The 17,486-nt window shown below is 35.9% G+C and overlaps 2 pseudogenes; one reads left to right on the forward strand and one right to left on the reverse strand.

Moving 5' to 3' along the window:
- The first annotated feature begins 1,824 nt into the window (after nucleotides 1-1,824).
- On the forward strand, nucleotides 1,825-2,773 carry LOC110258902 (olfactory receptor 5M10-like; annotated as a pseudogene).
- Nucleotides 2,774-11,090: 8,317 nt separating this feature from the next.
- On the reverse strand, nucleotides 11,091-12,061 carry LOC146406216 (olfactory receptor 5M11-like; annotated as a pseudogene).
- Between the last annotated feature and the right edge of the window lie 5,425 nt (nucleotides 12,062-17,486).

Below are 17,486 nucleotides of genomic sequence, written 5' to 3' on the forward strand. Positions count from 1 at the left end.
AATGCTTTTTCTGCATCTATTGAGATGATCATATGATTTTTAACTTTTCTTTTGTTAATGTGGTTTATGATGTTGATTGATTTGCATATGTTGCACCATCCTTGTGAACTGGGGATGAACTCTACCTGGTCATGGTTTATGATTTTTTTCGTATGTTGTTGGATTCGGTTGGCTGATATTTTGTTGAGAATTTTTGCATCTATATTCATCAATGATATTGGGCGATAGTTTTCTTTTGGTGGTATCTCTGTCTGGTTTTGGAATGAGGGTGATGGTGGCATCATAGAATGTCTTTGGGAGTATTATTAAAAGGGTTGGTTAATTTCCCTATTTTTATCAAAGATCTTAGGCATTTAGTACCAAACAGAATAAAACGATGTTGGGTATAGATTTTGGCCTTGAAGGAGAATCTAAGACCTCAAAGCATGAAATTAAAGTTATGCGCTTGAGAAACAAAACTTATTTTGATTGTATTTTAATATTTATTTTTAAAATGCCCTAGGGAACATTCCTAAGAAATACATTATAAATCTTCCCATCTTGTTTTCAGAAAATATGATGTCATCATTTACAGGTAGGTCATTTTCTACATTTATTTGTTAAAAAGATATGTTTGTGCTTTTGTTTGATATCTCACTAATTTTGAAAAAAAATAGTTTGATCTATTGTGCTTGATTTTTCTATTCATATGTTAATATTTCAGAGCATCTCTAAATAATCAGTTCTAACATGAAAGCTCTTGTGATGTCCATGTGAAAACTAAATTTAAAAAGGCCAAGGTGCAATTCTTGAGGCACATTTTTTTCAGTCATATCTTTTTCTTCTGAAGAAAAAGTAAAACAAAACAGAGACACTGACTCCATCTGGGAGCTAAGTCCACATTTAAATATTATCCTAATGTGTTACACATATATTAGTTAAAAAAATGTTAAAAATGGAGCCAAAAATGACGACTTGCTTCTCTAGATACTTGAATTCTTTTTTTATTGTTCAAATTCTGTTTTCTCTGAATAGCCATCTAAAAGCACACCATCTTTGATAGCTTACAAGTATTTTCTTCTAATTTACATTCTGTTGTAGATCTTTGTCTATGTGGTCCGTATCTCTTCTTTCTCCTACAATGCAAGCTTTATGAAGATAGAGAATCTGCTCACTGCTATAAACCCAAAATCTAAAAAAGAAAAAAAAAGTAATTAGATTGTACATAAATATTGAGTGGGTGACTTTACCAAGCAGAGAAAATAATTCTTCATTCTGTCATTTCTTAGTCATATTTCAAGAGATAAATTTACTAACTCAATGTCCTCTGAATGTAATGAAGACAGAAAAGTCTGGGTTTCAGGTGAAAATGCTGTTCTGAAGGCATGCCTTAGATTTTGTGTCTGAAACACTGGGATATCAAAACTAGAGGGAGTAAAAATTCAACTACTTTCACTTGTCTGTTTGAATGATGCTACTGGTCTGCTGTTTTTCGTACATGATATTCGTTTCCCTGGTTTTCATTTTCACAAATATGAAAACATACCATATGTGGAGTTCTCCAAGAAGACAGGTATAAATGTGCATGTGTATATATACACACACAACTTAGAGATACATAGGAAGAGAGAGAGAGAGTTTGTGAGTGTGTGTTTGAGATATATAGGGAAAGAGACAACACAAGATTAATGTTTATGATGATATTTTGACAAATTTGTTGAGAAGAGTAATTTTTGCACATATAAATAGACCGAAAGGAATGGCATAAGAATGGAATAAATCTAAAGTCAAGATCAGAGCAAATTCTTCGCATTTTTGTGACTTTTGGTTTCAAGCGATAAGAACATGTCTTCCTCAAACCACACTGTAGTGACGGAGTTCATTCTCCTGGGACTCACAGGTGACTCAGTGCTAGAGAAGATCCTGTTTGGGGTGTTTCTGGTGATCTACCTAATCACACTGGCAGGGAATCTGGGCATGATCCTGCTGATCAGGACCCATCCCCACCTCCAGACGCCCATGTACTTCTTCTTGAGCCACCTCTCCTTTGTGGACATTTGCTATTCCTCCAACATTCCTCCAAACATCCTGTGCAATTTCCTCACAGACCAGAAGACCAGCTCCTGTGCCGGGTGCTTCACACAGTGTCTTCTCTTCCTTGCCCTGGTGATCGCTGAGTTTTTTATCCTTGCTTCAATGGCCTTGGATCACTATGTAGCCATCTGCAGCCCTTTACATTACAGCACCAGGATGTCCAAGAACATCTGCCTCTCTCTAGCCACAGTCCCTTACACCTGTGGCTTCCTTAATGGACTCTCGCAGACACTGCTGACTTCTCACTTGTCCTTCTGTGGCTCCCTTGAGATCAATCATTTCTACCGTGCTGATCCTCCCCTCATAATGTTGGCCTGCTCTGACACCTAGGTCAAAAAGATGGCAATGTTTGCAGTTGCTGGTTTTACTCTCTCGAGCTCTCTCTTCATTATCCTCCTGTCCTACCTTTTCATCATCACAGCCATCCTGAGGATCCATTCTTCAGAAGGCAGGCACAAAGCCTTTTCTACTTGTGGTTCCCATCTGACAACAGTTACTCTATTTTATGGGACCCTCTTCTGCATGCACTTAAGGCCTCCATCTGAGAAGTCTGTGGAGGGGTCCAAAACAGTCGCTGTCTTTTAGAGTTTTATGAGCCCAATGCTGAACCCATTGATCTACAGTTTACAGAACAAGCATGTGGTCCATGACATGCAGCAAATGATTAAGGGAACTTTTTTTTCATAGAATTGCAGTTTAGGTATCTGTTCATTTGTAATTACTGAGTATCTGTGATTACATAGTGACTCCCTTTAAAAGAAAACTTACTGGTTAATAGTCATAGTTTTTTCTGTTTTCACAAACTCCCCTCAATCTTAATACCTTCAAGATAAATTGTTTCATTAAAAACTTTAATATTGAAATTCAAAATTATTTTCTTTAGCAGAACCTCTGAAAATAAATTGGGTGGTATTCAGTAATTCCATATTATAGTTTAATATCTTTACTGACTTTGTGAGTAGATATTATAATTAACTCACTCTGATGGTTCTGCTAAAAATCCATTTCATTTGAATTTTATGGTTTACATAACTAATGTTATGTTCAAAATAAGATGATAGGTTTTAAACTTAATTTTTTAGAACTTTACTTATTTATACGTTTTTCTTTATATGGCCACATCAGTGGCATATGGAAGTTCCCTGGGTTAGGTGTTGAATTTGTGCTGCAGCTGCAGGTTTGTGCCAGCGTCACAGCAATAATGGATCTGAACCACATCTTCAATCTATGCCACAAGCTGCAGCAATGACAGATCTTTAACACACTAGCTGAGGCCAGGGATGTAACACACATCTTCAGTGATACTATGTGTGGTTCTCAACTTGCTGAGCCACAATAGGAACTCCCAATGCTTCCTTTTTTTTTTTTTTTTTTTTTTTTTAATTTCTTAGGGCTGCACCTGGGACATATGGAATTGCCCAGATTAGGGGTAAAATCTGAGCTACAGCTGCTGCCCTACACCACAGCCAGAGCAACAGGGATCCAAGCTGCATCTGAGACCTTCACCATAGCTCATGGCAATGCTGGATGCCCAACACACTGAGCAAGGCCAGGGATTTAATGTGCATCCTCGTGGATACTAGTTGCACTATTTTCCATAGTGCCACAACAGGAATGCCTTAATTTTTTTAAATTATGAAGTAATTTCTTCTTCAATGTGTCATTTAGAACAATGGGTCTGGTGCCTGATTAATCACTAGAATAATCTCTGGGAAATTTTAAATATATGGATCACCCACAGGTTGAAATTACTATGTTCTTTTTTTTCCACAACCCAAATCAGAGATATCCTGAGAAACTTTTTGTTCATTTTTAAACAGTGGTTATGCTTCTCATTATGGAATATAATCTGTCAACCATGTTTAAAAATTTTCAATGATACAGATTCAATCATCGGTAAAGTTTAGTGGCACTGTAGGAATATTTCTCATGTAGTAGCTCTGACCTAGGTCTAATTTATTTAGAGTAAATAGAGCCTATCATTTGGATCAAAACAAGCCCTGAAACAGCACACAAATGAATCTATGTTCAGGTAACTCTCTGGCAGAGAACACCCAATGTTTACTTCATTTCATAAAACTGTGACATTACTTTCTACACAACATTGTTCTAGCAGTTTTCAAAATTCCTACTGAGAAAACCAATAGTGTAGAAGCTTATAGTAAGAGATACATAGTTCATCCTCATTGTATGTGCATTAGTGGTCAACTAGATGATGATGTGTTGAAACACAGAGTAAACTTTTAAAAATTTGTCCTAAGTGTTTGTATTCTAATATCGTGCACTCTGATTTTAATTAAGACCACAATACTAGGTACTAATATGAAATCAACTCCTATATTCACTGTAATGTGTTCAAATTATTTTCCAGAAAATCACCCAGATGACCATCAGTTTTAGAAAATTGGGCTCCATTCTTAAGTCTTAATTGATTGAAAAGGGTTGATTGTGTTCACTAAAAATAAATGAAAATACAGATGGTTGTGAGGAAGTAATTTTATCAGCAATGTCTTCCAAACCAAAGGACAACTTCTGTACATATTTTGCTATATATTCTCAAATAAATTGGCATGCATACATATTCTGATAATTCATAAATAAAAATTGGAATAGTATGCCATATACAAGTTTGAATATTGATATTTCACTTGCTAGTATAATGTCTGTATTTTTATACAGGCTAAATTTTTCAGTGAACATAATTTTTGATGTAGTATAATACACAATATCCAATCATACTTGATTTCAATTATAAAAATACTATATATCAGTGCAGAAAAGCACATTGAAATATACTGAAGATTTTTGTAACTTTTAACATTTAAGATTTTTCAATTTTAGAATATTATTTAATGTCAATTTTAGAATAAAAGCAGCACAATTTATTTGTAATCTCCTAATAAAAGAGAGATCCTCTCTGCATTTGATGTATTTTTTCCATTTACCTTATCGCACAAACCACTATTCCATCATATTGATGCTCTTAGCATTAGAATTGATTCATATCTCTAAGTATATATTCCTCTGATTTCCCTTAGGATAGATTTATAAATGTGGAAATAATGATTTTAATCTCGGACACTTTAAAAATCACTCACTGCTAAATTTTTCTGTGAATAACATTTTCTCCAGAAGACATGAACCATTTACATTTGTGACTGGTAATATTCAAGAGTAATCATTTCACCATAGCCTTATTTTTTCTTTTGAAAAATAAAAGTTGACTTACAGTATTATATTAGTTTCAGGTGTACAGCATAGTTATTCAATATTTTTACATATTATATTCTATTTAAAGTTACTGTAAAACACTGATGATGTTCCTTGTGTTGTACATTATGTTTGTAGCTTATTTATTTTACCCATAGTAGCTTTTATCTTTGAATCTCTTATCCCTATCTTGCTCCTATCCCCTTCCCTCCTCTCATCGATAATCTCTAGATCTTCATATATGTGACTCTATTTCTCTTTCTGTTTGTTGTTGTTTTCTCTCTCTCTTTTTTTGTTTGTTTGTCTTTTTGTCTTTTTAGGGCCTCACCCTAGGTATATGGAGGTTCTCAGGCTAGGGGTCTAATTGGAGCTGCAGCTGCCGACCGATTTGTTTCCACTGTGCCATGATGGGAACTCCTATTTTGTTACAGTCATCCACCAAAATTTATTAACATTAGAAAATAATATTTACGCTTGTCTGCTTCTTTGTTATTTCATCTAAGATTCTTGGGAAAGGAATATGTTTTCATTCGAACAGAAGAATTTGAATATATATTTAACAAATAAAGAATATAATTTCAATTGAATGATCATTTTTGATATTTCTGATGATTACTCACTTGAAGAATATATTTTTGGAAAAACGATAATTTTTCATTTGTCTTATGGCTTTTTTCCATCCTAAAATTAAATAATCAATTATCTATAGTATGTCATCATTTTTTCACAGCCTTCTCATATAGGAACATCTTTAATATTCTAAATAAAGTTTTGTTGTCTATTGTAATATTACACTTAACTTTTTTCTTACATGTTAATCTATTTCCTCCTGCTATTTATTGAGCAATGCTTTATTGTTCTACTAATTTGTGATATTTTCTTCATTGTACACTGAATTAATCATTTTTTATATTTGTCTAATCTCTATATGTATTTTAAATTAAATTGTAATTTATGTGGATTTAATGTATGTTTTAATTTCTAGTTGAGAAATTCCATCATAGGAGTTCCCGTCGTGGCGCAGTGGTTAACGAATCCGACTAGGAACCATGAGGTTGCGGGTTCGGTCCCTGCCCTTGCTCAGTGGGTTAACGATCCGGCGTTGCCGTGAGCTGTGGTGTAGGTTGCAGACGTGGCTCGGATCCTGCGTTGCTGTGGCTCTGGCGTAGGCCGGTGGCTACAGCTCCGATTCAACCCCTAGCCTGGGAACCTCCATATGCCGCGGGAGCGGCCCAAGAAATAGCAACAATAATAACAACAACAACAACAAAAAGACAAAAAAAAGACAAAGACAAAGAAATTCCATAATAATAATTTGTCCCTTTCAAATTTATCTCAGGATAATATGAATCAGAGTTTCCAGTTATCCAAATTTTTTTTTTTGGCATTTTGGGGCTGAACCCATGGAATACAGAAGTTCCCATGCTAGGGGTCGAATTGGAGCTACAGCTGCCAGCTTACACCTCAGCCACAGCAGTGTGGGATCCAAGCCATGTCTTCAACATACACCACAGCTCACAGCAATGTCAGATCCTTAACCCACTGAGCTAGACCAGGGATCAAACCTGCATCCTCATAGATACTATTGGGATTCATTTCTACTGGGCCACGATGGGAACTCCTATCCAATATTTTAAAGTTGGAAGTAGGAGTTCCCTTTGTGGCTCAGTGGTTAACGAATCTGACTAGGAACCATGACGTTGAGGGTTCAATCCCTGGCCTTGCTCAGTGGATTGAGGATCTGCCATTGCTATGAGCTGTGGTGTGGGTTGCAGATGCAGCTCAGATCCTGCATCACCGTGGCTGCAGCATAGGCCGGCAGCTACAGCATGGATTAGAGCCCTAGCCTGGGAACCTCCACAAGCCACGAGTGAGGCCCTAAAAAAAAAACTTGGAAGTAATGCATATCACTGTTCAGTTTATGAACTATATCTATATCTATATACATACACATACATAAAAATCAAACAATCAAGTATGACTATATATATATAATACATATTCATTGTAAATTATTTGAAAAAATGCAAAAATATTTTACTATTATATTGCTATAGTTTGGTCCCATGATCCAGAGAGGAGATGTATGGAATGGGGGAGAAAATTAAGTAACCTTGGGATATTAATGTTTTTATATATGAACACTTTTACATAAACATTTATTTTGCACTATTTCAGTGTCTGTAATGAAAAATATTTTTTCAACAAAGGTATCTAAATACAGAATCTTATTCCTGACGGGATTTTCCTTTTTCCAACAACCATTCCCTAAAAGAATTGACCTGCCCATTTGTACCCTCAACTGTGAGTCATTTAATCACTGAAAAATTTTTGTGTTTATCATAGTGAACATAAGCATTAAACATTTCATATTGAGAAAAAATCTCTCAGCTTTATAGGAGTGAGAGCAGTTCACAATAGAAAAGTCACTTGAATTTGACTTAAAATAATTTAATTATTTTGCTCGAATAATGTAAAATTAAGCAACACCCACCAAACTGACAAAGGATTTTGTCTCAAGTCAGAAAAAAATGGAAACAGTATTAAACTTAAGTCCATAGAAATCACATGAAAAATGGCATGTTGAAGGCTATGAATAGAAAAGTAATAAAAATTAACAAATGTTAAAATTAATGACTAAAATTACTGGTTATCAAAAATACAAATTAAGGAGTTCCAGTCATGGCTCAGTGGTTAATGAGCCTGACTAGACTAGTAGCCTTGAGGACATGGGTTAAGGATCCAGTGTTTCCATGAGCTGTGGTGTATGTTGCAGGCACAGATCAGATCTGGTGTTGCTGTGGCTGTGGAGTAGGCTGGTGGCCACAACTCTGATTCAACCCTTAGCCTGGGAACCTCCTTGTGCTGTGGGTGTGGCCCTAAAAAGAAAAAAAAAAACAAGTACAAATTAAGATACTGTTTTGTATATCTATATTTGTGAAGAAAACAAAAAAACAAACAAACAAAAGTCCTGGCCTTTTCATACACTGGTGATGTCAGGAAAAATAATAATACAATAAATGGAAATCACATAATGTTACGTTTTAGGGAGTCTTAAAAAAGTTTCTACCCTTTTACTCAGTCCTGTTTTAAAAATGTGCTGAAGGCATAATAAGAAACTTAGGTAAAGATTTTCATTGCAATGTTTAGAGTTGAGTTAAAGGGGAAAAGTGATATGCTAATACAGGCAGCCCTCACTTTGCATGATCTTGCTTAACTGCACCCACAGAACCAGGAAATATGTCCTTGCTTTGAGTGAATCTCAGTGACCACAGCACTGTGCAAAGGGAGGACTTCCTGCATTCAATACACACTTATGCACAGGCAGATGCCAGACAGAGCAGGGGCTGCATGAATATAACTAGAACCCCTGGAAGGGGTGCTGGCTGTGGTCATAAGGGAGAGCGTCACGCTCACATGACAGATTTTGCATTAGAATGTTATACAGACATTAAAATAGAGAACCTCCCAATTAAGAAAAGGCCATGTCTTTTCATGCAGTTTATTTACAGGAAAAGGATACTTCAATACATATTAACTTTGTAAAATACTAGGATTAAGGAAAATTAAAACTCATTCTTTATATCTATGTGCCAATTTTCTTTTGTAAAGAGTTATTGCTTTTAATTTTTTTTTTTTAATTTTTTGTTGTCCTCTTAGGCCCACACCCACGGCACATGGAGGTTCTCAGGCTAAGGGTCGAATCTGAACTGTAGCTGCCAGCCTGAGCCACAGCCATAGCAACTCGGGATCCAAGCCAAGCTTCATCTACGACCTACACCACAGCTCATGGCAATGTTGGGCGATCCTTAACCCACTGAGTGAGGCCAGGGATAGATCCTGCATTCTCAGAGATACTAGTCAGACTCATTTGTTTCTGCTGAGCCACTGTTGGAACTCCAAGTTATTGCTTTTATAAGCAAGAAAATAAAAAAAAAATAACAAATGCATATTTCCAGATTCATCCAGATCCTGATATAAAATTAAAGCATCTTTATTTATTGATGTTAGAATTTAAATATGATAGTAGGAAAAAGCAGGGTTTAAAACTTGTTCTCTAAAGGTATTAAAGTGATGATCATCCAGAGTCCTAATTCAAGCTTCTATTATTTTTCCCTTTTAAAATATTGTGCTTTGGAATAGATTGAGATCTTCAGATATTTAACAAAGCTATCTTTATATGTTAGTAGTGAGGGATGAGGGCATATGAAAATCACTATCTCCCACTTCACTGTTTTAATCCAGAAACCAAATTTTTCTTTCTTACAGAAATTTACTTCTCAAGAGAGATTTCCTCCGAATAAAGTATTTATTCTGGAAATTAAATATCACTAGCCCAGTAGCTATGATACTGTATTATAAAATTGAGAAAAAGTGAAAAAATATGGATTCCAATTGTTTCTGTTGCATGAATATTTTCTATATTGCATTTATATCTACTATTTTCACACAATAAAATGATACTCCTAATGTTATTAAGGATATAGGGAAACTAGGGTACACATTTTTTGGTGTTGATTTCATATGTGACTACATCCAAAAAAAAATAAATAAATATGAAGAATAAAACTGTGGTAATTTATTTTAACATAACTGATTGGAAGTAATAACTTATACGCATAAAGATTTTCCTAAAAGTGGAAAAATTAAAATTCCCTAAGTATTAAAAGGAAGTGATGAACGATATATGTCATATCACAGTTAAGTTATATTATGCTTTTAAGTAAAGACCAATTCCAAAGATTATCAAGCAGTCTGGATTATGCTTGCACATATTTAGCTGCAAAACACTAAAACAAAATTTTCATGTGTATTAGACCAGCGTTTATTTTAAAATTGTTTGTGGCTGGACAAGAACCAAAAGATACTATTTAAAATTATGTTAGAAATAATGCTAATATTGTAGGGACAAAATGATCTAAATATCTTACGTAAGAAATAAAAATTATAAATCAAGCTTGGGAACCTCCCATTCATAAGGGTATCTGTTTTGATTAAAGGACACTAATGAAACAAATCATTGGGTTCATAAAATGTAAAATATCAAGTATTTTTGTTGAAATAATAAAACCCATATAGTTTTACACTCAAGAGGAGTAAACACAAAAATTAATCCAAAGTTTATTCAGGACAGATATTGAAAATTAGAGAAATGAAATTTTTTTGAAGATAATCAACTTTCATTAAAAGAATACATGAAATATGTCCTAGGGAATATGTTACCATATATTTGAGGAAATATACTGTAATGCACGTCACTTTGCTGGAACGAATAGCTCAGTGATGCTCATCATCGGTAACCTAAGAAGTAAAAGGAAGAACTGCTCTCTGCCAGTTAGTCAAGAGGAAGTGAATTCTTGAGTGAGACTAAAACTTGAACCTGCTTAATCATAAACAGCTGACTTCTGTTGCTCTTTCCTACCAATCATCATCTCCAAACAATTCCTCAATTATTTGTTTGCATTAGATTCTCATTGATCCTGCCCTCTGCATATAGAATGTTATTGCTAGGAGTTCCCGTCATGGCTCAGTGGTTAGGGAACCCGACTGGCATCCATGGGGATGCAGGTTTGATCCCTGACCTTGCTCAGAGGGTTGAGAATCTGGCATTGCTGTGGCTGTGGCATAGGCCTGCAGCTTTGGCTCCAATTTGACCCCTAGCCTGGGAACCTCCGGATGCCAAGGGTGTGGCCCCAAAAAGACAAGAATAAAATAAAACAAAATGTTATTGCTAGTCCAGATAATTTCATTCCAATGTTGGCAGAACCTACAACAGATACTTTTGGATTGTTTTAAAGACTTATTTTTCATTGGGAAACTGTTAAAATAGAACTTTTCTCCATGGTCCTAAGTTTTCTTGTACATGTGCTTCTTAAAGCCTGTTCCACATCCTTGTTCCTCAAGCTATAGATAAACGGATTCAGCATGGCACTCACAAAAATGCAAAACACTGACACAATTTTCCCTTGTTCAACCGGTTGTTCATTTGTGGGTCTCAGATACATGCAGAAAAGGGACCCATAGACCATCGTGACAGCTGTCAGGTAGAGAAGGCTTTGCACTGCCCTTCATGGGAATGGATGCTTGTAATGGTGTTGAAAATGAAAACATAGGAGATGAGGATGATGAGGAGGGAACCTGTGAGGTAAATCCCTGCAGACATAAACAGGGCAGTTTGCTTTATGTAAGTGTCAAAACATGTCAACATTAGGAGGGGTGGGTCAGCACAGTAGAAATGGTTGATGGTGTTGGGTCCACAAAAGGACAAGTGAGAGGGCAATATTACCTGCATGGTGCCCACTGTAGATCCCCAGAAGTAGGGGAAAGTGACCAGGCAGATGCAACGTGGCCTGGACATTCTGCTGTTGTAATGCAAAGGTTTGCAGATTGCCATGTACCTGTCATAGGCCATGGCACCAAGCATGTAATACTCAGTAAGGAACAGAGTCACAAAAACAAAACATTGGGCCAGACACCCTGTGTAGGAAATGTTTTTCTTCTCAGATAAGAAATTAAAAAGCATCTGAGGAGAGACATTAGTAGAATAAAAAATATCTACACATGCTAAGTGGGTGAGGAAAAAGTACATGGGGGTTTGCAGCTGGGGAGTGAATCTGATTAATAAAATCATCCCCAAGTTTCTGGTCAGGGTGATGAGGTAAATCAGGAGAAACACCACAAAAAGGATGGGCTGCAGCTCTGGTTGACTGGTCAGTCCCAGCAGAACAAACTCAGTTGCTTCAGTGCCGTTGTGTTGGGGAAATATCTTCCTCTTCATTTTCTCTATTAAGAGAAGAATAATTTTTCAGTTATAAAATTCAGAATTTATTTTTCAGATATAAAAAGAGAAATGAATTGTATGCAGTTCAAGACCAGACAAAATTAGCACTAAAACCAATTGGTTTTGAAAAGAGAAGTTAAAATAAGTTATTGCAAGAGTTTCAATAGATGCCTTCAGATGGTTGATGGTGCTGATTAAACTGGACAATATATTTGATAAATATGTTTTGAAGTTCATGCACCACCTGTGTTGGCATCTTTGAAACTCCCACCTTAATTCATCTAGCCCATATTGAATTTGAGTTAGCCCTTTGGTGTCCCTCTGTAGAATCAGAACACCTGATACTCAGCCATAACTACTGCCATCATCTGATTATGACATAAATGCTCGATTGGGCAAAGAAGAGAATGGTTGGCTTTCTCACATCGGTTCTATTATTGTCACCGAAGTCAAACCTTCCACAATCGAAGAGGCATATACTTCTTGAGAGCCTCTTGTACATTTATTAAGATTCAGTTTCTTCTTTATTTTTCCCTTACTTTCCAGTAGCAATAAACTTCTCCCAGTCCTTTGATGTTCTCCATCCCATCTCCATGTTCTATGTCAACAACTGGTAATCTGGGTTATTTCTTACCCTAATACCTGCTATATATTAGATTCACATTTCAGTTAATCTCATACCTTTGACTTCACACCTTATAAATAAATAAACTATCAGAAAGTCTCATCTGCTCTACCTTTAACACATTTTGTACTGAATCTTAAAACATCTTGGCAGCATTTTCTCCTTACCTGTCAGGTCTACAGTAAAATTAGCTCTTACTTAAGCTACTTAATAACTTTCCCTCATCCACAGTTGAAAGCTTTTACCCTCCCACACAAGCCACTGATCTTTTATGAACATAAAAATATCATGCTACTGATCTGGTAAAGTGGTCCAAGACTTTTCACTAGACTTCTTACCAGAGTATAGAGGGACTTGTGTAATGTCTTTCAGACTCTTCCACGACTTTCTCTTTAGTCCTTTTCTCCTGCCATATTGACCTTTATGCTGTTTATTTCATTTTTTAAAAAAATCAAACTATAGTTGATTTACAATGTTGTCTCAATTTCTACCGTACAGAAAAGTGACCAAGTCATACATGTATACATATATATGTGTATACATATGTGCCTGTGTGTGTGTGTGTCTGTATACACATGAAAGGGATATGTGTGTGCATTCCCTTTCTTATATCTTCCACCATGGTCCATCCCAAGCTGTATCTTGAACATTCTGACCACATTCTTGCTTCAGGGCCTTTGCACATACTGTTCCTTCCACCTAGACTGTTCTTCCCTGGGACCCATAAGTGACTCATTTCATCATTTCATTTACATCTCACTTCTAATAACATATACACTGAAAGGCATTGCCTGGTCTCTTGTCTCAGTTACTCCATCCCCAAAACAGTTGAATTGTAATCCATATTTTTTCTCATATCATTTATTGCTTCTGAGATTATTACTTATTCATACAAATAACTGTTAGTTTCATGTATTATTGTCCGTCCCTCCCATCCTTGGAATGTGAGCCACATACGGGCAGGAATTTTTTGTGTGGTATAGCCCCAGAATATGAGAAAATGCTTAATTATGGTCAATAAGCAGCATCTATCTCTTAAGTAAATGGATGAACTAGTGAGGTAACTTTTCCACTTACATACATTAATTAATTTTCCATGGCTTGTAGATCTCTTACCTCCATGATGTAAGAGAGATGGAGTTACCAAAAACAACTACAGATGTCATGGAAACAATGTACAGGAAGGAAGCACAATTAAGGCGTGGTTATAATAATGCAATCTAGTGATAATGATTCCTGATTTAAACCCTTGATAACTGACAGTTAAAAATGGCAGGGTGGTCTTTTGGGAACAGGTGGAAGTTGACTGAAATGAGTTATAGTTATCTCTATAGCAAATTTTGCAAGGGTAGGAGGCCATAGAAAGATCACATTTTTAAACAGATAATTCTATAGCTTTATTAAAGTAATATATTCATATATCTAAGACTCAGATCAGTGGTTACAGACACTGTCTTCACATTGGAATCAGGTGTGGAGCTTCTAAAATCACTGATCCTTGGGACCCAGCTCAACCGAGGTGGGTACACAAGTTGGTGTATCTTTAACAAGTTTTAATGCACAGCCAGGGCTGAAGAATTTAGTAAAACAATTGAGATGATATACTTAATCTAAATAAAAGGAGTCATATAATTTTACCCTATGATAACTTACACCATCCCTTTTCAGTGAATTCTGAGGCATTGCACTAAACCCCCTAATATAGAATTATCATCATCAATGGTATACAGACACTTGTTGATTAACTCTTTTTTTCCTTGTAGGGTTGCCCATGGCCCATGGCATAAAGAAGTTCCCAGGTTAGGGACTGAATAGAGCTACAGTTGCCAGCCTATGCCATAACCACAGCAATGCCAGATCTGAGCCATGTCTATGACCCACTGAGGAGGGCCAAGGATAGTACCCATATCCTCATGGATACTAGTTGTGTTCTTAACATACTGAGCCAAAACAGGAACTCTGTTAATTAACTATAATGAAGGAAAAAATCCCATTCTATGATTTCAGCCCTTGTAACATTCTTTAGGTTTTAGGAAGCTGGGAAAGAAAATATCTTCCTGAGAGACTCTGTAATTTCATCTTAAGTTTTCTCATATTCAGGAAATAGAAGGAAAAGGAAGAAACCGTATCAAGGATAACACCCTTTTATTATTAATTACATGTGGTTGCGGGCTTAGTTCTGGGATTCACATGCAGAAACACCATTTTTGAAAAGATTTAGTGTAGTTATGTTTCAAGTTAGGAGCTGAAGTGAAGGAGTGGAAGTGAAAGATTTATTGTTCTCATTCTCACTAAAGTATTCAGAGTTGTAAAAATACCAATGCACATTGCTTGTGCTGAACGGTGTCTGAGAATTTTTCAGTCCCCCCCATTAAATATCACAGCCCTTGATGCCATGGATCTCCACCATATGGCTTCATTCCAAATTGTTGAGATCCTCTTCATTCCACAAGGAAGGTGTGTGAGAAAATGAGAGTGATAAAGATATTCCAAAAGAAGATAACAGTTAAATGTATAAAATCATTACAGTTCAAATAGTAGAACTATTGAAAAGAATCACCATTATACTTAGCATAGGTAAGAATTCAAAATTAAAGATCCATGCATGGAGTTCCCTGGTGGCTCACTGGGTTAGGAGTTGAGCATTGTCACTTTCGTGGCTGGGGTCCCTGGCCTAGAAACTTTCACATGCCATAGGTGCAGCGAAAAAAACAAACAAACAAACAAACAAACCCCCCCCTCCACACAAAACAAGTTTCATGAACAATGCAGGGGGAAGAAAACCAATTTTTTTTTAATCTCTATAAGGTCTTTTCTAAGAACATTGGTCAAACAGGATGATTCAGCTGAAATTTAAATAAAATTCACAGCAGTGTTGGAAGGAACACAAATACGGTAGAGAAAAGTATATTCCCCTTGAATAAAACACTGTAAACCTGTTTTGATGATTCTGAATACACCAAAGCTATCATATTTCAATGCAAAACTAAATTGGAAAAACCTGAGAAATTCTTTCAAATGAAGAAGACATTTGTTTCATTTGTTTTATTCTTTCTCACCTTTAACCTAATGCTCATTTACCCAAATCCCTTTACACTTTCCTCTCAAAAAATAAGTGTTTGAAATCATTAAGAACATATGGAGTGGGAGTATATTGTCTTGTGCCAAATTCTAAGAGGCTAGGATTGAAGAAGGAAAACATGTTAGAAGGGAAGTACGATATTTGGACTTTTTAAATTCCAAAAATTAGCTAACACTCCATAAATTACTCTAAATCTTAACTATATTGTGAAATGAACCTGTAAGTAAAGTCAGGGGTGGTTGTAAGGCCTGTCTGACCTCTTAATACATCACAAGTCACCTGCTGTCTTTGACAGAAAAAGTCTGGGGTCTGTCTGTCTGCTGCTTGGTCTTAATGTGGCATTTTTAGAGTCACTACTAATTGCATTTTTATGTTTGAAAGAGGAAATAGTAAGAAATCAAATAATATTTCTTATGAATTCTTGGTTTTCAGAAATGTCAGACTTACCTGTGAAGGAATGGTGGTTTCTTAGGTTCCTTAGAGGTCCCCAAATAGGAGGATTTACACCTGAAGGGCTAACTGGGGAGGGGAGTGGGGCGAGGCTCATCCCTGAAGCATTCACCAAGAAGTTACCTAGAGGATGTTATTAGAACTCCCTCTGGAGGTGGTTACAAAAGTCACATACTAATAAACAGGATCTTAATGTATGGGTTGATCATTAGAAGCTCACAGTGTCTTTTAGTAAACGTAAAAGCACATAGTACCAATTTTGACATTGGGAGTAGTTCTAAGGCAGCTGAAACTACATTCCCACATTCTTTGTAATAAAAGATCTCTTATCTTATCTCTTTGTAATAAAAGATTTGCTTATCTTATCCTCAGCTGGAATAACTTTCTGTCTTCTGAATCCCCATGGCTGTTTCTCTGCCTCTTTCACAATCCTTGTCTCCTTTTATAACTTTTCTATTTCTTTTAAGGACAGTAAGTATCTGAGGACAAACTTCATGTCAATTCATTTGATTTCTCCAGTTGCAATCTGTAAATATTTGGGTTCATGGGTAAAATGTAGTGAAGACTTATTGAATAAACACCAAACGGTGATGATAGAGTGTTGCGAATTAGTGGTTTTTCATGTAAACTGTACTTTACCTCATTTTCACTGGTAATATAAGGTAATTTCATCTCATGAACTAAAGTGCAAGTTGCAGGGGAATCAGCTTTTAGACTCTCAGATCTAATGAACAGTTAGTTTACATGAAATTAGTTCAAGTAGACGTATTAGCTTGGAACACTTGTTTAGTTTATGATCCTTGATAACTATTAACTCATATACTATTTCCTTTTAGGGTCTTGTCTACACTAGTATTTGAAATCAGAGTCAAATCCTAGTATTTCTGGCTAGGTTTATAAGAATATTATTACAGATAACAACGAAAATAGGATGATAGTCTTACATCTTCTATATGATTAAACCAATCTTTCTTATCCAAACTCCATTCACCTTTTATGCTTGACATTTAAAAAAATGTTGATTATGACAGAAAAAAATTAAAGAGCTCTAAGCCATGCCTTTCAGCATGGAAATACTAACAATCAATAGAAAAATAGCAAAAGGTTATTCAAGGGTGTAGGGGATCTGTCTGAGGCTGGGTATCCCAGTCTCCTTGCTATAGACTCTGGCCTTGAGTCATTTGGTTGGACAGTCAAAGCAAAGTAAACTTTGGGCTCAGCTTACTTAAGCAGTTCATACTTGGACTTGAGTTAATGCTCCTACA

This window comes from Sus scrofa, chromosome 1 (assembly GCF_054392235.1).
Source record: "Sus scrofa isolate SSC_HxYL_T2T_F1_AM1 chromosome 1, Sscrofa_HxYL_maternal_Yorkshire_Landrace_v2.0, whole genome shotgun sequence".
NCBI lineage: Eukaryota > Metazoa > Chordata > Mammalia > Artiodactyla > Suidae > Sus > Sus scrofa.